The following is a 21,815-nucleotide window of genomic DNA, read 5'->3' as shown; positions in this document are numbered from 1 at the left end:
ATTTCTCAAAATGTCCTGACTAAGATGGATTCCAAACCAAATCAGCTGTCACAAGGGAAAGTCTGCATGTAAACACACACACACACACACACACACACACACACACACACACACACACACACACACACACACACACACACACACCAACTGACATTCCCAGGGACTAAACCAAACCAATTCCTACGTAACCCTAAGCTCCACCTCAGTTCCAGATGAAACTGGTTGAACATGGAACCGTCCCACTTGGAACATTTCCATCACCTTCACCACCACTGGAGTATCAACAAAGATTTTGGTCAACACCAGAATGGTTGAGACAAGACAACATGCTACCAATTCTCTCTCTCTCCCTCATCATCAGCTGCTACAGCCCTTGAAAGAAAACCTTTGACACATGGACCTACAGTAAGAGCAGATGTTGTCTCCTCTGGAACAGCAGTTTAACGTTGTTGGCAGGACTTGAACCTGCGCGGGGAGACCCCAATGGATTTCTAGTCCATCGCCTTAACCACTCGGCCACAACAACTACACTCCCATGCACATGAGTAGAGGATTGATATTCAACAATTAATCTTCTACACAGCACAGTAGATTTTTTTTTATCTTCTCACAAACACAAACTATTTGTGTGTGTGTGTGTGTGTGTGTGTGTGTATGTGTGTGTGTGTGTGTGTGTGTGTGTGTTGTTTACCAGCAAGCTGAAAACTGTTGTGGTTTTTGACAATTCTATTGTTTCTGAATGAAAATCATGTGAAGGGACTTCCGGTGACGCCATGATGTAGAAGACACGAGGGAGAATTGCTCCGAGAGAAAACTTATGTAAAAATAGCTCTTTAACGTGATATTAGCAGCAGAAAGGGGTCGAGGACGCGGATAATCAGAGACTAAAGATAAGAGAAATAAAATGGACAAAAAAGGGAAGTCAGCTAAGAAAGAAAATGCAAATGATACAGGCGCCGGCGGAGCGCCGCACCGGGGATGGCGATGTCCGGAGACGAGGTATCGATGATATTAGCGGAGCTCCGTAAACTACGCCAAGAACATGCAGACGCGGTGACGGAAAACAAAGGAGCCTTAGCAAGACTAGAAGCTAAAATAGCTGAAATGGGGGAGAAAATGGCTCAGTTGGAGCAGCGGTCAGATGAGATGGAAGAGAGGATTAACGACACGGAAGGCCGGACGGCGAGGCTGGAAAGAATGGTCACTTTTCTACTTCAACACGAGGCAAGGCTGTCCGCGAAATGCGAGGACTTGGAATCAAGATCAAGAAGAAACAACATAAGAATACACGGAATCCCAGAGGGCGCTGAGAAAAACGACACCATAGGATTTGTGACTCATTTTATTCAGTCCTCAATGAACTTCCCTGATAAAATGGCGGTTCATTTCGAGAGAGCGCACCGATCACTGACTACGAAGCCGAGAGAAAACACGGCCCCCCCGCGAGCAATAATTGTTCGCTTCCTCAACTACAGGGTGAAAGAACGGCTGATTCAAGAAGCATGGAAGAAAAAGCTCACGTATGAGGGACGTAACGTCTACTTTAACCAGGATTACACAAATGAAGTACAAAAAAAGAGGAAACAAGTAAGGGAAGTCATAAAGAAACTGAAGGAGAAGAACGTGAAGGCACAATCTCCATATCCTGCACAGCTGAAAGTCTTTCTGGAAGACGGGACAAAGACGTTTGCCACATTAATGGATGCTGCACCCATGCTGAGGAATATGGGGATTCAGGTGGAGGAGGAGGACGAGACCGAGAGACTACAGAGAGTGATGGCGCAAGGCAGCTGGACCATAATGACGGGACAGAGGGGGAGAAGACAGCAGCCAAACATCACAGAGACGGATCTACGGGCCCTTATCAAGTGAAGTATTTCATACGAAGAGGATGCCCTGAAATATACATGATCAATAAAAGTGTCTGTTAAAAAGGACATACACGAAGACAAATGGAGCTGGTTAAGAGGTAATTTACTACTTATAAAAAAAAAAAAAAAAAACAACAGACAAAATATTGTTTTGGTTCTATTTTGGAGCAAAATCACTGCTTTTGTGGAGCAAATGGCAACTTTACACAACATCCGAGAAGTTGCAAGTGCACATAGTGCGAACCACCAGAGGGCCTTCGTCACAACTCTCTGGTCAGGGGACAGTTGGGAGTCTTGTTTTTCTTGTTATTGTGTATTAGTTCTTGAGGAGATGCAGACTTGTCTTTTTCGCTGTGCTACTTTTTGCACAGTTATATTAGTTAATAAGAGATGTAAAGTTACTGGGTTTCCACTTAAACAAATATGAGTAGGCTAAACCTTGTGTCATATAATGTCCATGGGTTGAATCACCCCATAAAGAGAAAGAAAATACTGAGTCAATTGAAAAAAATGCAATGTTCAATAGCTTTGATACAAGAAACACATCTGGATGACAACGAATGTAACAAACTGAAAAGGGAATGGGTAAACCAAGTATTTCATGCTTCTTTTGGAAAAAGAAGGGGAGTAGCCATATTAATAAATAAATCCCTGCAATTTCATACAGAGAAAGTGACAAAAGATCATCTGGGAAGATATATAATGATGGTTGGTTCCATAAGCGATATGACAATATCCATACTAAATGTTTATGCCCCAAATGAGGAAAATGCGGCATTCTTTAAAAATATAGCCAACGTAATTGCCAACAATGGGAAAGGGATGATAGTGATTGGGGGTGATTTTAACACAGTGCAGAATGGTAAGCTGGATAGATTGCCTCCAGAACAGGGACCAAGTGTCAAAAAAAATCGAAGGTACTAAATAATGTCATAAGAGAGCGAGGTCTTACTGATCCATGGAGAAGAAATAACCCTAGAGGGAAGGATTTGACTTTTTACTCAAACCCACACGGGAGTTATTCAAGGATAGATTTTTTCTGCGTTTCACAACAACATATGCATAAAGTGCTGGACTGTGGCAGAGACACCATAACTATAAGTGATCATGCTCCTATTACGCTAACGGTAGATATGGGTAATGAATCTTTTTTCAAATACTGGAGACTTCATGTATCTCTGTTATCAGATGAGAGTGTGGTCAAGGAACTAAAACAAAATTTAAAGGAATACTTTCAAACTAATGACAATGGGGAAGTTTCACCTTCAATTTTATGGGACGGGGGGAAGGCAGTTATTAGAGGGAAAATAATAGAGATATCTTCCAGAATGAGAAAGGCCCGATTAAAGCAACAAAATATGTTAGAGAATAAAATTAGAGAGTTGGAATTGGAACACAAAAGAACATCAAGTAACTCAACACTTATCGAACTGAAAAAAATCAAACAACGGCTCGATGAACTATTAACTTACAAAGCAGAGGGGGCTTTAAGGTTTACGAATCAGAGATATTATGAGATGGGGAATAGAGCCAGCAGATTATTAGCATTTCAACTTAGAAAAGCCCAGGCAAATAGGACGATAAATAAAATAAGACATCCTAACTCTAAAAAATATATGATAAAGCCAACGGAGATAGCAGCAGCGTTTGCAGAATATTATAAAAATCTATATGATGACCCTGACTCGCAATCACTAGAAAATAAAACACTGGCATTCCTCAAAAGATTGCACTTACCGTCATTATTAACAGAGGAGGCATCTGAAATGGTTAGGCCAATCTCAGTACAGGAAATAGCTAATACAATTAAGGTACTTAAAAATAATAAATCCCCTGGCACGGATGGGCTCTCGGGAGAATTTGATAAGTGTTTTGCGAAGGAGATTACACCAGCCCTTTTCAAAGGATTTAATTATGCCCTGACATCAGGTGACCCAGCAACATCTTGGTCAGAAGCCATTATCTCAGTCATACATAAAGAAGGAAAGGACCCAACCACATGTGAAGGATACAGGCCTGTCAGCTTGTTATGTAGTGATCTGAAGATATTGACTCATATTTTAGCACATAGGATACAGATATATATAACAAAATTAATCAAACCAGATCAGACAGGGTTCATCCCTGGTAGACAAGGAGCTAACAATATTAGGAGAACATTAAATCTTATATGATGTACTAAAAACAACAGACAACCCGCTTTGATGCTCAGTTTAGATGCACAAAAGGCATTTGACCGGGTAAAATGGAGCTTCCTATATCGGACATTAGAAGTTTTTGGGTTTCATTCAACATTTATAGATTGGGTAAAATTGGTTTATAAAAACCCCAAATCACGGATTAGAGTTAACGGATGCTGTTCAGATTTCTTTCCCCTCAAAAGAGGGGTCAGACAAGGGGATTGTCTGAGTCCATTGCTGTTGGCATTAAGTACTGAACCATTAGCCGAATCAATAAGACAAAATAAGGATATTAAGGGAATAAGAGATGAAGGGGGAGTGGAGCATAAAATATCTTTATTTGCTGACGATATATGAACATATCTAAGTGAACCCTCCTTAACTATACCAGCTTTATTGAACAATCTGAATGAATATGGAGAATCATCAGGTTATTTAACTAATGAATCTAAGTCAGTAGCAATGATGCTTTCAGGCAAATATCCAACTGAATTAGAGGGAAAGTTCAATTTCAAATGGACCACCACAGGGTTTAGATATCTTGGCATCATTATTACTCCCATTATATCACAGCTATTTAAAGAAAATTATGGAAAACTGATTACAGAAATAAAGAAGGATTTGGCCAGATGGGAGATATTGCCCCTGTCGATGGTGGGAAGAATCGAAACAGTGAGAATGAACATTGTACCCAGATTGTTGTTTCTGTTCGAGTCACTGCCAATTATGGTCTCTAGTTCAACTTTTAAGATGTTAGACAAAATCATATCTAAATTTGTTTGGCAAAATAAAAAAGCTAGAATCAAATACAAAATCCTTCTTTGCCCAAAAGAGAAGGGAGGGTTAAATTTACCTGGTCTAAAAAATTATTATTGGGCAGCACAACTTAGAGCGATTATTACGTGGATCACGAAGGAGACAGACACAATGTGGGTGGGAATGGAACAAAATTCCTGTCAGAAAACACCTTTGGAGGTACTCCCGTTTTTGAAAGAGAAGATGCAGAAAAAAGAGGGGCTGCGTAATGACTGGATTAGGGTAACAATAAAAGTATGGTCAATAGTGCGAAAAAAACTGAAAATATCGAACTCAATAAGTAGAATCACCAAAAAAGCAGGAAATCCAGACTTTTTACCATCTGTTATGGATGCAGGGTACAACAAATGGAGAAGTAAGGGGTTAATTTATATTGCACAAGTTTTCAATGGACAGTATATGAAGTCGTTTGAGCAACTTAAAAAAGAGTTTAACTTACCGAACCATGACTTCTACAAATTTCTACAATGAAGACACTACCTTCAGAAGCACAGAGAGTGGGAAAATATTTGTAGAACACCATCTAAGCTGGAGGAATTGCTGTTGTCGTATTTGGAGGGGGAGACTAAAAAGGGGTTAATATCAAAAATCTATAGAGTACTACAACATGAATGTAAGGACAACAATTTGGATGTTAAGGAAAAATGGGAATTAGAAACAAATACGATTATACCAGATGAAAATTGGGAGGAAACATTCAGAGCAGGACACAAATTAACAAGCAGCCCAATGTGGAGGGAGTTTGACTGGAAGGTGAAGATGAGATATTTCAACACTCCATCTAAGACTTCAAAATATAGCAACACATCTGAACTGTGTTGGAGAGGATGTCAGTTAATAGGAGATTTTACGCACATATTCTGGGATTGCCCACAGCTGTTGAACTTCTGGGAGAATGGTCGGAAGGAGATTGGGCAAATTTTGGACATTAATTTTGCTTTGGACGCAGCAATGTTTATCCTTGGCATACCACCTGAGAATCTGACAGACAGAAACCTGATTGCTTTGTGGAGGATTTTGATTCTGATCGCTAAAAAGACAATAACAGCCTGCTTGCTAAAGCCAGAACCTCCAAACATATCACAATGGAGGAATAGAGTAAAAAATGTATACATCATGGAAAAAATCACAGCAAGGTTACAGCTGAAAACAGGACAGTTTGCTGAAAGATGGGCACCAGTGAAAACAGTATTGGAATTATAAACATCAACATTTTTTAAAATTTTTTTATTTATTTATTTTTTTTTCATGTGTGTCTTGGAATAAGTATCTGAACACTTGTCTGGAATATTTGTCTGCGCATCTCTGTCATGTTCTATCTGTGCTGTATGTATGTTAAATAAAAAATAAGTTCCAAAAAAAAAAAAAGCCTCACAGTAATTCAATAATCTAGAAGTAGAAACCAGAGTCACTTGGGACAAAGATGGGATTCAAACCCATGCTTGCAGAGCACAATGGATTAGCAGTCCATCGCCTTAACCACTCGGCCACCTCGTCTGCTGACAGCAACCCTGAGCTTTTAAATAGCTGAACTCTTTGGAGCCTATTTGTCAGAAATGGACCCAGCAGGAGCCACTGAACACAACTCTGACATAATCAGGCTTCTTCCCAGCAGCATCGTGCTACAGAAGGCAGAATACAGACCATCGACACATCATCAGAGTGAACACCAGCTGATGTTTACAAGTTTAATTCACCTCTTACTACAAAATGACATCCAAGCTCAGATTCTCTTGTCCTGATTGAACAAGTAAATGTTTAAGAAGATGAGAGTACCAGACTTTTTCATCCAAGGAAACAAGCAACCTATCACTGTCCTATGCAGAGTTTCTATGAAAAAAAGTGAGACAACCCCAAGATTTTCTTTTTCCTCTTGTTGGATTTTGCCACAGAGAATCAGAGCCAATCAAAAGCTTGTTGGACTTTAACGTTGGAGGACTGAACAAGTCATGACATCATCAGTTTTACCTTCACAGGTGCTTCATTTACTTTACTTTATATTTTACAGAGGTAGAACCTGAAATCAAAGCTGTCTGTCAAAAGAAGTGAAAGCTTCCCAGGCTGTGATGTTCTTGTCTACAAACTGTCTTGTATGGAGCTTCAATCTTTAATAAAAAGAATAAAAAGAGGATAACATTTGTTGTGATTTGGCGCTTTAAAAATAAAACTTACGACTTACATGGAAACTGTGGGGGGGGGGTGGAGCCTCCATCAGGTATGTGTTTGATGTCTGAATTCTGTCTCTGATGTCTGAATTCTGTCTTTGATCTCTGGGTTCTGAGCATTGGTCTCCTGCTTCAGTCTTTGATCTCTGACTGATCCTAAACTAATCAAAGGATCACATCAGCATATTGGTCCAGTCTACAGATGGTGATTTTACCTATTTGAAGCCTTATTTTGTGTTTGATGGACATTTTTAAAATCACTAATGATTTTTTGACTGAACATCCTGGACACTGTGGTGCCTGATGAGGAGACAACTTGGGTACAAAGTTGAACAGGAGGGTTTTTGGAGAAGGGATATTTTTGCAGTGTTCCAAGTCAATAATAACTGTGGCAAAATGTCATCATTTTTCAAAATGTCCTCACGAAGATGGTTTGAAATTCTGTCTCTCCCTCATCCTCAGCTTCTACAGCCCTTTAAAGAAAACCTTTGACTCGTGGATCTAAAAAGATCAGATGTTGTCTCCTCCAGAACATCAACACTTTAACGTTATTGGCAGGACTCCAACCTGAGCAGGGAGACCCCAATGGATTTCAAGTCCATCGCCTTCACCACTCGGCCACAACAACCACATTCACACACAAATTTGTAAAAGATTCACATTGACACAATTCTTTAAAATTATGTTACAAGCCCATTTGTGTGAGGTCCTATTTTCTCTTTTTCAGCATTCCTTTGTTTCCAGGTCTCTAATAAGTGCAGAATTACAAAGACAAGCAAGCTTGATCCATCCTGGGCAGGTGATAGGAGCCCATTGACCACTGGCCAGAGACCCTGGCACAGACGTTGGGGGTGGTGATAGAGAGCATTTCTACAATTATATTATACATTTATAGAATTCTACAATCCTACAATTTCATTGAGCAGACGCTTTTGTCCAGAGCCACTTGCATATGTTTTTGGTGAGTTTGGCTCCTGAGCTCAAGACAGTTGTGACTAATAAAGGACAGCTTCAAACGCAGCTGTGAAGCCTCATTGTCAGCTGGGAGGAACGACAGGTGTCTCCCTCTAGTGGCTCCTCACAGCAACACAAGCCTCATTTCATTCACATGCATCCACCACCTCACTACCAAAGGCCAGTTGGGCCTCCACAGACAGGTGAGTTTCAAGTGTTGGACAAAGGTCTTTAAGATGTTCTTATTAATTCTATAACATCTGAGATTAAAATCTATGGAATTACAACTAACAAGCAGTCAAACACCTGATCAGATGCTCCTTCATGAGGCTGAGAAGAATCAATCTAAACTGGGATGAAGAAAATGAATTGAGAAGAGAACCTACTGATTGGATGACATGGACCCACCTGATCCATGTCAGCCTTGTTGGAGCAGAAAGAGGTGGATCAGAGGAATCAGTGGATCAAGACTCAGGTGTCAGATGCAGAATGTCTTTATTGACAATGGAGTCAGAGAAATCTTCCAATGTGAGAGAACGTGACAGACCATTTTATACCACAGACAGGCTGTGTGTGTGTGTGTGTGTGTGTGTGTGTGTGTGTGTGTGTGTGTGTGTGTGTGTGTGTCCTAACTGACTGGAAACTGGATAATAACCAGACTAACTTTTATTATTGACCAAGTCTGGGTGACTCACTTAATTCATAACTGAAGTGATTATTTAATTAATAAACAGAACATTTGTCCAAAAGTCATGATCAAATTCATGTAAAATCTGAGCAACGAGGGTTTGAAAATGTTCAAATGAGCCAAAACAATGTCCTGGGATCCAACCAGGGACCTTTAGATCCACACCAATCTTCCCTGACCTCATAGAAACTGGAACATTTCAACAAATAAATTCAAATTCAACTAAGCAGCAACTCTAGAACAGTCAGAGCACTTGCTAATTCCCCTGTTAGCTCCAGATCAGACAATGCAGGCTCACCTTCACGCTTGGTTGTACGACCGTCACCAGTTGAATCTTCTCTGGTTCAACAAACTCTGGGGACTCAAGACACAAGTCAGCACCGGTGCAGGTCCAGATCCAGATGTTAGCTGATGGGGACAATGGCTTAAGGGAGCTCCAGGTAGCTGGTTTGAACTGGTCCCTCATCTCTGTGAGGAGAAACCATCTGAGGTGGAGGGTGAAGATCTGCTTTGTCCTCCTGATCTCCCAGTAAAGCCAGTATCAGTAGCGGCTGGCTCATAGGGGGCGCTGGGGCGCCGCCCCACCAGCTGTGGAGAGGAAAATCCCTACATGTATTGATACATATATATGTGCATATGTTTACAATTTGTATCGTCAGTGTCAGCCTTACTTAATTGTGTGTGTCTACATGCAATATGGGTCATTTAAACAACATTTACGCCAACTGACTCATTCAATTAATAGTGAATTTACTCTGATAGACTGTATAATTTGTCTTTAGGGGCGCTCGTCAAAGCGCCCCAGACCTGCAATTAATTAGCCAATCCTGTATGGTTGCTAGGGAAAAATAATTAATAATTGGCCAATCAACATCGCCAAATTTAACGGCGTAGGGGCGCTGGAAAAGTCGCCCCTACGCCAACGTAAAATGCGTGAAGGTTTGGATTGCTAAAGCTAGCTGAGGAGCCCGCGATATTCTTTTTGCGTAGTGAGATTCCCAGATTTCCGAATCCCTACGAAAAAAATACCGCGAGAAGTGAGTGAGAGAGAAAATGGCGACAACAACGATCGAAGTTCAAGAGCAGCAGTTTCCACCGATTTCGGTGAGATCCCTTTTAAATTTCCCTTTTGCGAGGAGGACCATGGCGGAAAAAATCCGCGTTAAGGAGCTGGGACCGGACAAGCCTGAAATCAACATCCAGCAGTCCTACAACAGGACTTTTTGCCGGAGCTGGTTTCAGCGCAAGCCGTGGCTGACGGGTTGTGGAGCAGCCAACGCACTTTTTTGCTTCCCCTACATCCCTTTCAGGAGTGACCGGTGTGATTCAGCATGGACACAGACAGGAATCACTGACCTAAAGCACCTCTCCGAGCGGATTAAGAAACACGAAAGAGCGAAAATTCACATGGAAAACTGCGTGAAGCTAGCGGTTCTTGGGAAGATTAGCATAGCAACGCAGCTCGATGACAGTCACCGCATCGCTGTAAGGAAGCACAATGATGACGTAGATAAGAACCGTAACATCTTATCTAAGATAATTAACTGTTAAATTCCGTGGTGCTTTTGAACTGGCTCTGCGGGGACATGACGAAAGTGATTCCTCTGACAACGCTGGAATATTCAGAGGTCCAGTTGACTTGATGGCATCCATTGATCGGTACTTGAGGGAGCACCTTGAAAATGCAACCGTTTTTAAAGGCACCTCGAAGACAGTACAGAACGAGCTCCTGGACTGTATGCTGGCAGTTTTGAGAGAACAGATCCTGGATGAAGTTAAATCGGCAGACTTTTTAGCGATCCAGGCTGATGAAACTACTGACGTTTCAACACAGTGTCAGTTAGTCTTAGTTCTGAGATACATTGACGACCGCCACAATATTCAAGAGCGGTTCTTTGAATTTTTGAAACTGCCCAACACCTGTGCGGATGCAATAGCCAGTGCCTTATTGGAGAGGCTGCACAGCATCCTTTCTGAGGGACAAGAAAAGAAGCTGATTGCCCAGGCCTGTGATGGGGCAGCTGTGATGAGGGGTGCCAAAGGAGGAGTGCAGCGAAAGGTACAAGACATCTATCCAAACGCTCACTATGTTCACTGCTATGCCCATCAGTTAAACCTGATACTGCAGCAAGCAACCTCCCACATCCCTCAGATCAGTCACTTTTTTTCTGACATGGGGGGATTTGCTTCTCTTTTCTCTAAGTCAAGCAAGAGAACTGCAGTGATTGATGAGAAGTTTGCGCACCGACTTCCAAGTGCATCATCAACACGTTGGAACTTCAACAGTCGTGTTAACACAGTTTATGAGCACAAGAAGGATCTGGTGAATTGCTTTCAGGCTATCCGGAACAGTGAAGGGTTTGATAGCCAGACAAAGAGAGAAGCTGGTGGCTATGTGAGAATGCTGGAAGATGAAACTTTTTGTTTTTTACTGGCCCTGTTCCACAAAATCATGCCACATGTGGACATCCTTTACAACCAGCTGCAGAAGAGAAACATTGATGCTGTCTACATGGCAGGAGTCACCCAGACATTCATTGACCACATGCAGGCTATCAGGTATGCTAAATTAATTAATTTGTAGCCTAACCTAAATTTCTCTGTATATGTAGACTTAAATGCTTATATATCATCTTATTTAAAGAATTGATTTATCTGTATAATATAACTGACAGTAATGACATCCACCTTTGGTTTTGTTAATGTATCCCTAACCAGTTTTTAGAACTTACTCATGAAACTTATGTGTTGGGTCAGGGAGGATGTGCCTACTCTGGCTGAGGATGAGGAGTTCAGGGGACCTGCTCAGGAGCCACCCGCAAAGAGACGCAGAACCTTGGGAGAAGACACACTGCACCATTTGGCACTGGAGGTAAGAACTTGCTTTTTAGTGTGATTTGAATCACATTATTAAATAAAATCAAAATAAGATGTTGGCCAAATGATACAGTGGTCCAGACTTAAATGTATATTCTTTTATGATGATGTGAATCATTACAGTATGTTTATTACATAATGTAGGCTAGCTCATCAGGTCAATGTATTAAGACAAGTGAAGATGCAATAATTCCTATTTTGTATAATTATATCATTGCATAGGTATGTGACACCATTGTGAGCCATGCCAAGGAGAGATTTAGTTTCACCAAGCATTTTGTCAGCGCCACACTCCTGCAAGGAGACCTGTTCCCACAGCACAGCCGAAAGTTCCCAGATTCAGCACTGAAAACCACAGTGGAAGCCTATCCCTCATTGGACAAGGCCAGACTTTAAACAGAGCTGTCTCTGATCTACGGGAACGAAGAGTTTCAGAGTTGCAGTGGTGCACTGGCTCTCTATCAGGTTTTGATGGAAAATAACCTTCAAGACACGTTCACTGAAACTGTAAGTCTGCTCAACATCCTCATCACCACACCAATGACAACGTCAGAATCTGAGAGGTGCTTCTCCACTTTGAAGAGGATAAAAACTTTTCTTACAAATACCATGGCACAAGATCGGCTCAACGCTCTGGCTATGCTCTCCATTGAGAAAAAACTGACACGAAACACTCCTGGTTTCAACACCAGGGTCATTGAGAAATTTGCCTCCCAGAAAGAGAGACGAGCAAAGTTCCTGTACAAATGACTGCTGAATTCGAACACACACCCAGAAAGACTGAAACAAATAGACAGAGAGACAGAGGGAGAGAGACAGGTAGACGAAGAGAGAAAGAGAGACGGACACAAAGAGAGAGAGACAGAGAGAGACAGACACACTAAGAGACAAACAAACAGAGATAGAGACACAGAGAAAAGGACACAAAGACGGAGACACAGAGAAGGAGACAGAGACAGACACAGATGAACAAAGAGAGAGACAGAGAGAGAGAGACACACACATTGTTGATTTGTATCGTATAGATTAAGCTCAAATCACCTTCTGTAAAGTTAACATCATTGTATAATATTTGATCTCATAAAATTGACTGTAGTTGTAAATTGTTGTTGTTTTTTTTGTCTTTGAAACTGTCGATTTTAAGAAGGAAAGTGAATACTATTTTAAAACATTTAATAATTGTCCGGCTGCTCTTTTTGAATGATTATACTAGACTAGGCACGGAAATGTTTTTGGCACACCAGCCCCACCAAGAATTTTTTTCACCAGCCGCCACTGGCTTCTGTCATTTAGTTTCCAGGAAATGTTGATGACACACTGGGATTTCTTGTTCTCCTGCTGTCACTGTCAAGTGCCAGCTTAACATGTGAGAGGTAGCAGGATCCATGCATGTGTTCATGTTTACAGCAGACAAGGAGGAAACCTTGGAGGATTTCAGGGACTTTTAGCAGTGGTTCACACTTCAGGTGTGAAAGCTTCTCAGTATAAAATTTTAAGTGAGCGAGCCAGGAGTTGAAGCTAGAATCTTCTGACAGTAGTCAGTCATGCTATCCATTGCACCACCAGCCCTGTGAAAACCTCTTCATGTTCATGTGTACTTGATTTTATAGACAATCCAAACGATCTGGTGGCATTTTCAGGGGACACAATGGTGCAGTGGTCAGCACTGTGGCCTCACAGCAAGAAGGTTCCAGATTCGAGCCCCAGCTGTGTGGAGTCTGCATGTTCTCCCTGTGTCTGTGTGGGTTCTCTCTGGTACTCCAGCTTCCTCCCACAGTCCAAAGACATCAAGAGGGGACGAGGCTGATTGATACTCTAAATTGACCGTAGGTGTGGCTGTGAGTGTGAATGGTTGTCTGCCTGTATGTGTTGGCCCTGTGATGGACTGGTGACATGTCCAGGATGAACCCCGCCTCTTGTCCGAAGGCTGCTTGGATAGGCTCCACCCCCACACACAAACCTTGACATATAATCAGTGGAGAAAAGGAAATTTATCTACACTCATGACTTCATCTGTTTTGAGGACTGAACTGGATATAAACTCTGAGAATTCAGAGTAAGGACCAGGAGGGTGGGACACAATAATAGATAGGAGGAAATGTGGAGTCTGGGTTCTTTTCTAGAATGTGAAGGCAATGACAGTCCTGCCAAGTGACATCACTGACATGAATGGATGACTTCAGTCACATGACTGGATGACTTCAGTCACATGACTGGATGACTTCAGTCACATGAATGGATGACTTCAGTCACATGACTGGATGACTTCAGTCACATGACTGGATGACAGTGTAGATGCCAATGTAGAGGTTGGGGAAATAGTCTCTGAGAATCCAGCTTGAACCAACGCCCTCCTTGTTCTTCAAAAACCCAAACAGCGACCATCAGTCTCCCTCCAATCCTGTACTTGGGTTCAATGTTGCTGTTCCATTTTGCAGCAGTAGGTGTCGCTGTGATCCCAGGTTCAGTTCAAGAGTCCCAACTCCAGCTCATGATGGTGACCTCAGTGGCAGGGGAAAATGGCGCTTCAGTGGATCATGTGCATCAACTCATGTCTGTCCTCACTGCTCCACAGGTCTGTCAAATGTTCTGTAAAATAGTTTGACCCAGCAGAGATGCTAGATTAGGAGTTGATGGGAGTTGTTGCAGATACCAGTGTCCAAAGTCCAGCTTGAACCCAGTTTGTGCACTTATTTGTCAAGCTAGCAGAGATTCTTTTCACTGCCAAGCTAAAGTGACTTCTGTCAACAAAGGTAAACATACAAAAGGATATTTCTACTGTCAGTTCAAGATTTTTATCAAACTCCTTTTTCATAGCTTCAACCTTCCTCTTGTGTTAGCTTTCTGTTCCCATCTCTGATGTTAACAGGTCAGTTTTGACCCTCGTCTTCAACCAGCTGTCAAATAAACTAAAAACAATTTTCTATCATCCAAGTTGTTTCCCATCTCCCGGTTACCTTGTTAGGCTTCCTTATCCATGGAAATATTGATTGGAATATTTTGTTGTGGGCCTCTGGACCTTTTTTTAGTCAGTAAACCCTCGATTTCAGTTAAAAAAATGATCAAATGAACCTCCAGAAAATCATAGAAATAAACAAAATGTTGTTGTGTTTCCTGACCATTACTGAGGGGTGTTAGAACACATCTCTGACATGGATTGGTTTGATTTATTATTCATTTTAATATTATTAACTATTGTAACATCCATGGTGTTATGGGTCAGTTTCGACCCTCATATATTTACTTCAACAAAAAGGCAAAAAATTCTCTTTTTTTTCAGCAATAGAACTTTAATACAAACACAAAATGAAAAGCAGAAATGGAGTGACTGCAGGAACAGGAGCTCCATGGAGCTCAAAGGAGTGATCACTCTCAACTTTGAGCAGTCCTGTTCAGAGTTTTCCAACAGGGCTTTGAGAGACCAAGAGTTCCCCAGAGCTGCAAGGAGGAACAAGAAGGAGACTTGGAAAAAGATGGGAGGGAAACCTGCTGATGTGTTATGAACTTAAGTCACATAAAGTTCTCCATTTATTGAGTTTGTATTTTAAAACTTAAATGTGCAGTTCAGTGTTGAACAATAAAGAATGTGTTTATTGGTGATAAAGCATTTCAAGCTTTAAGTAGGAGGAATTGCTTTCTTGATCACCCCTTGACTAAAAACACCTACAAAATAAAACACACCACTGCTGTGGGCACCCACCTCATGGGAGTCAGGCCCCTGGTGGTCATGGCCCCCAGGAGCCGTGGTGGGCGTCCCTGATTTTCATTTCTAAAAGGTGGCAACCTGACAGCAAACAAACCCATCCTCTGAACCAGGAGTCTCAGTTGAGGCTGCATCTGAAACCAAAGACTGTGTATGAATAACTGTCAACCCACATTCTTTGTCTGGACTAAAAGTTAATTAGTTAACAGTTGGCTAAGCTACCTGTGGTCAACTACTGATTTAAAAAAGGTCCAGAGGCCCACAACAAAATTTTCAAATCATCCAGTCATGTGACTGAAGTCATCCAGTCACGTGACTGAAGCCATCCAGTCACGTGACTGAAGCCATCCATTCATGTGACTGAAGTCATCCATTCATGTGACTGAAGTCATCCATTCATGTCAGTGATGTCACTTGGCAGGACTGTCATTGCCGTCACATTCTAGAAAAGAATCCAGACTCCACATGTGGCTCCCATGATAACTGATGGACCTCTGGTTGGAGGCTGGACGATGATGTTCTGACTTGAAGGAAAACTCCTTGTCCAAATTCCATTGTGTTCAAATTTAAAGTCCCACAATAAGAAGTAGCTGAATCTGACAGGTGAAGGTTTGGAACTACAAGATGGTTGATGTTTTCTTGACTTGATGCTCTGACTGTCAGGGTAGATGACAGCTTCTTTCTGCTGCTGCATCTGAGTGGCTATGATTGGAGGTTTTACCTCCCAAGTTTGTCTGGTTCCAGGGGAAATTTGAAAATTCCAGTCCCCAACCTTGGCTGTTCTGAAACTCTTCTCCTGAATCACTCCTGAGCTGCAGCAAGAAAAAATACCAGTGCCCAACCAGATCAACTTCATGGCTGCTAACAGCCTCAGACACTTGATTTCCATCAATCTGGAGCCAAGAAGGCCCTCACCTGTGGTTCTCCTCCAGGAGGGTCCAGGTTCTGCCATTGTGGCTCCTTGTGCCACTGCCAGAGAGTCTCAGCTGCACACTGCAACATTTCAAGAGGAGATTTACATTCCTTCAAATGTCCTGACATCTTCTTCCAATGGTTCTGTTCCATATTTATATTTTAAAATCAATCACACAATGAAAGCTGCCACAGCTGGTTTAAGAGAGAGAACACACTAAGAGATTTGAAACCAGTAAAATATGCTTTTCTGTGTGCAAACTAGTGAGGGGCATGGAAGGATATTTTACCACCAATACAGAACCCAAACTTTAGTCATGTGATGAGATGGCGACTGTGAAGAGTGATTATGAAGTTAATGGACAAAATGTGAATTGAAAGAAAATACATTAAAAAATACTAAATAAACAAATAAATAAAAGAAGGAGCACAAATGACATTTTTCTGCACAAATTTACTGGTATTAGACTGCATTTTTGGTTCATGAGTAGATGAAAGAGTATCACATATATATTATATACATGTGATACATGCACGTGGCTTTGGACGAAAGCTGAAAGAAATTGTAGAATTATTTAAATGTACCAAGTGGACTGTTTCAGGTTTCTTGAAGATGCTTCAGCTCTCATCCAAGAGGCGTCTTCAGTTTTCTTCACTGATGGGAGGATTTATAGCTCTGTGGGGGCGGGACCTTCTACAGAGGTGATTGACACATGTGAGCTCTGGGTGTCTGAGTTGTTTTGGTCAGGTTGTGAAAGGGAAGTTGACTCAACTGGTATCTGTGTCAGTTAAAAGCCTCACAGTAATTCCATAATGTTGGAGTAGAAACCAGAGTCGCTCACAATGAGGATGGGATTCAAACCCACGCGTGCAGAGCACAATGGATTAGCAGTCCATCGCCTTAACCACTCGGCCACCTTGTCTGCTGACAGCAACCCTGAGCTTTTAAACACCTGAACTCTTTGGAGCCTATTTGTCAGAAATGGACCCAGCAGGAGCCACTGAACACAACTCTGACATAATCAGGCTTCTTCCCAGCAGCATCGTGCTACAGAAGGCAGAATACAGACCATCGACACATCATCAGAGTGAACACCAGCTGATGTTTACAAGTTTAATTCACCTTTTACTACAAAATGACATCCAAGCTCAGATTCTCTTGTCCTGATTGAACAAGTAAATGTTTAAGAAGATGAGAGTACCAGACTTTTTCATCCAAGGAAACAAGCATCCTATCACTGTCCTATGCAGAGTTTCTTTAAAAAAAAAAGTGAGACAACCTCAAGATTTTCTGTTTCCTCTTGTTGGATTTTGCCACAGAGAATCAGAGACAATCAAAAGCTTGTTGGACTTTAACGTTGTAGGACTGAACAAGTCATGACATCATCAGTTTTACCTTCACAGGTGCTTCATTGACTTTACTTTCAATTTTACAGAGGTAGAACCTGAAATCAAAGCTGTCCATCAAAAGAAGTGAAAGCTTCCCAGGCTGTGATGTTCTTGTCTACAAACTGTCTTGTATGGAGCTTCAATCTTTAATAAAAAGAATAAAAAGAAGATAACACTTGTTGTGATTTGGCGCTTTAAAAATAAAACTTACGACTTACATGGAAACTGTCGGGGGGGGGGGGTGGAGCCTCCATCAGGTATGTGTTTGATGTCTGAATTCTTTCTCTGATGTCTGAATTCTGTCTTTGATCTCTGGGTTCTGAGCATTGATCTCCTGCTTCAGTCTTTGATCTCTGACTGATCCTAAACTAATCAAAGGATCACATCAGCATATTGGTCCAGTCTACAGATGGTGATTTTACCTATTTGAAGCCTTATTTTGTGTTTGATGGACATTTTTAAAATCATTAATGACTTTTTGACTGAACATCCTGGACACTGTGGTGCCTGATGAGGAGACAACTTGGGTACAAAGTTGAAGAGGAGGGTTTTTGGAGAGGGGATATTTTTGCAGTGTTCCAAGTCAATAATAACTGTGGCAAATATCATCATTTTTCAAAATGTCCTCACGAAGATGGTTTGAAATTCTGTCTCTCCCTCATCCTCAGCTGCTGCAGCACTTTAAAGAAAACCTTTGACTCGTGGATCTAAAAAGATCAGATGTTGTCTCCTCCAGAACATCAACACTTTAACGTTGTTGGCAGGACTCCAACCTGAGCAGGGAGACCCCAATGGATTTCTAGTCCATCGCCTTCACCACTCGGCCACAACAACCACATTCACACACACATTTGTAAAAGATTCACATTGACACAACTCTTTAAAATTGTGTCACAAGCCCATTTGTGTGAGGTCCTATTTTCTCTTTTTCCGCATTCCTTTGTTTCCAGGTCTCTAATAAGTGCAGAATTACAAAGACAAGCAAGCTGGATCCATCCTGGGCAGGTGATAGGAGCCATTGACCACTGGCCAGAGACCCTGGCACAGACTTTGGGGAGTGGTGAGAGAGAGCATTTCTACAATTATATTATACATTTATAGAATTCTACAATCCTACAATTTCATTGAGCAGACGCTTTTGTCCAAAGCCACTTGCATATTTTTTCGGTGAGTTTGGCTCCTGAGCTCAAGACAGTTGTGACTCATAAAGGACAGCTTCAAATGCAGCTGTGAAGCCTCATTGTCAGCTGGGAGGAACGACAGGTGTCTCCCTCTAGTGGCTCCTCACAGCAACACGAGCCTCATTTCATTCACATGCATCCACCACCTCACGACCAAAGGCCAGTTGGGCCTCCACAGACAGGTGAGTTTCAAGTGTTGGACAAAGGTCTTTAAGATGTTCTTATTAATTCTATAACATCTGAGATTAAAATCTATGGAATTACAACCAACAAGCAGTCAAACACCTGATCAGATGCTCCTTCATGAGGCTGAGAAGAATCAATCTAAACTGGGATGAAGAAAATTAATTGAGAAGAGAAACCTACTGATTGGATGACATGGACCCACCTGATCCATGTCAGCCTTGTTGGAGCAGAAAGAGGTGGATCAGAGGAATCAGTGGATCAAGACTCAGGTGTCAGATGAAGAATCTCTTTATTCACAATTGAGTCAGAGAAATCTTCCAACGTGAACGTGACAGACCATTTTATACCAAAGACAGGCTGTGTGTGTGTGTGTGTGTGTGTGTGTGTGTGTGTGCGTGTGTCCCTACTGACTGGAAACTGAATAATAACCAGACTTATTTTTGTTATTGACCAAGTCTGGGTGACTCACTAAATTCATAACTGAAGTGATTATTTAATTAATAAACAAGACATTTGTCCAAAAGTCATGATCAAATTCATGTAAAATCTGAGCAACGAGGGTTTGAAAATGTTCAAATGAGCCAAAACAATGTCCTGGGATCCAACCAGGGACCTTTAGATCCACACCAATCTTCCCTGACCTCATAGAAACTGGAACATTTCAACAAATAAATTCAAATTCAACTAAGCAGCAACTCTAGAACAGTCAGAGCACTTGCTAATTCCCCTGTTAGCTCCAGATCAGACAATGCAGGCTCACCTTCACACTTGGTTGTACGACCGTCACCAGTTGAAGCTTCTCTGGTTCAACAAACTCTGGGGACTCAAGACACAAATCAGCACCGGTGCAGGTCCAGATCCAGATGTTAGCTGATGGGGACAATGGCTTAAGGGAGCTCCAGGTAGCTGGTTTGAACTGGTCCCTCATCTCTGTGAGTAGAAACCATCTGAGGTGGAGGGTGAAGATCTGCTTTGACCTCCTGATCTCCCAGTAAAGCCAGTATAGATGTTGAGCTTGGAGGAGTTGATGGCCTCCTTCATCTTCTTGTTGGAGATGTTTGCTAAACTCAGCACCACCACAGATCAGAGGAAAGTCCACTTGTCAGCTGGACACTGGAGTTTCTAGTGACCTGCAGGATCTTAGTTGTGGTGGCAGCAGGCCTGTTCTAAGAGCTTTGCTCACATTCATGATCAGGCTTCATAATGGTTCTGGACCACTGTGTGATAGGAGCTGATCCTGGAGCAGCAGAAGACAAATATAGAGAAGAAAAGACAAAAGACAGAGAGAAATGAGGGAGAGAATGACAAAAAGATGGGAACAAGATGAGGGTGAAAGACAAGCAGAGAGAAAGACAGGGGGACAGGGGGATGGAAGACAGACACACAACCAACAACAGCAACAGCAGCAATAATAGTTTTGATATTGTCCTGTTATTGATGTTTTCATGTGAAAGTGGCATATTTAAGATAAAAGACACTGTTAGAACAGAAAGATCCATAAAACCCACCAACCAGAGGTGTGTCTGGTACAGATGTGGAATTATTGGCTCACACAATGTTGAGGCAACTGGGAAGAAGACAAACAAAAGAGGCTTGTTTGATTCAGACATTCATCAAAAATGGTCCTGTCGAACTGTTCAATGTGTCATGACTTCAGAAGCTCAAATCCTCTCTAAGTTCTAGTGAGAGTGGAAGAGATTATAAAATGAGAGAAGCAGGGCCCTCCCTCAGAGCTGAAATAGCTCAGTTGGGAGAGCGTTAGACTGAAGATCTAAAGGTCCCTGGTCCGATCCCAGGTTTCAGCAGAGGAACAGCATTGACTTTACTTTCCAGTGGAGGAACTGCAGACATGAAGGAAACGAACATCTTGTCCTGTGCATTCTTTTTGGAGCCTCTTGTTGGATTTTGCCACAGAGAATCAGAACCAATCAAAAGCATGGTGGACTTGAACATGGAGGATTGAACAAGTCAAGAAAGCAGCAGTTTGACCTTCACAGGTGTTTCTTTTCCTGTCTAAATGCTGAAGGAAGAGCCTGAGTAGCTCAGACGGTAGAGCATCAGACTTTTAATCTGAGGGTCCAGGGTTAAAGTCCCTGTTCAGGTGCTATGCTGGTGTTCCAGTGTTTAACAACATGGTACTGGATGAAGTTCATTGTTGAACAAACTGTTATCATCAGAAGTAGAAGTGTTCTCGTCTTGCCACTGTGAGACTGTAGCTGCAGGTCAAATGTGAGATAAAAGTGACTAATAATAATTTCATGTGGCATGCAATTAACGAAAGACCACAAATGACACTGGTCAAGTTAATTTTATTTATATTGCACCAAATCACAACAAAACTTATCTCATGACACTTTACAGGTAGAGCAGGTCCAGTACCAAACTGCTTCAATGAATCTACACCCAACAATTCTCCATCAGCAAGCACATCCTGCAAAAGCGGCGACAAAAACCTTCCTTTTAACAGGCAGGAACATCGAGCAGATCCAGGCTCAATGGGGACGGCCTTCTGCTTTGACCGATTGGGGGGAAAGAGAACAGGAACAAAACAGATAATGGAGGAAGACGGATATGTAGAAGGAAAGAGAGGGACAGAGATAAAGAGAGAGAGAGACTGATGGAAAGACGGTGATGTGAGTAGGTGGAGCAACGGGTGGCAGCTTGAGCCTCTTCAGCTCTGCAGCCTCCTCCAGCAGCACCCAGATCTGGAATGAGAGGAGCCAAAAAGGCTCCAGAAAAGGAGACAAGTTAGTAATACCTATGAGTATAATTAATGTATGACACATATAGGAGGAGAGAGAGGAGTAGAGAGAAGCCCAGTACACTGCATCTGCCATCTTTCTACTTCAAATTAAATAGGTGTCCTGTCAATAAAAGAAAAGAAAGTTGATGT

The 21,815-nt window shown here is 41.9% G+C and overlaps 3 non-coding genes across 3 annotated transcripts; 1 reads left to right on the top strand and 2 right to left on the bottom strand.

Moving 5' to 3' along the window:
• Nucleotides 1-444: 444 nt before the first annotated feature.
• trnas-aga (transfer RNA serine (anticodon AGA)) lies at nt 445-526 on the bottom strand. Its single transcript has one exon. It is a non-coding gene; the product is annotated as a tRNA-Ser (tRNA).
• Nucleotides 527-7,578: 7,052 nt separating this feature from the next.
• Nucleotides 7,579-7,660, bottom strand: trnas-uga (transfer RNA serine (anticodon UGA)). The gene has a single exon. It is a non-coding gene; the product is annotated as a tRNA-Ser (tRNA).
• A 12,994-nt stretch (nt 7,661-20,654) lies between these two features.
• On the top strand, nt 20,655-20,727 carry trnaf-gaa (transfer RNA phenylalanine (anticodon GAA)). The gene has a single exon. It is a non-coding gene; the product is annotated as a tRNA-Phe (tRNA).
• The last annotated feature ends 1,088 nt before the right edge of the window (nt 20,728-21,815 follow it).

The sequence above is a fragment of the Aulostomus chinensis genome, chromosome 4 (assembly GCF_037954235.1).
Source record: "Aulostomus chinensis isolate RoL2024-O1b breed Wild chromosome 4, RoL_Achi_v1.0, whole genome shotgun sequence".
NCBI classification, from domain to species: Eukaryota; Metazoa; Chordata; class Actinopteri; order Syngnathiformes; family Aulostomidae; genus Aulostomus; species Aulostomus chinensis.
Note: the sequence above shows the minus strand (reverse complement) of the source record. Positions and strands in the feature narration are given on the sequence as shown.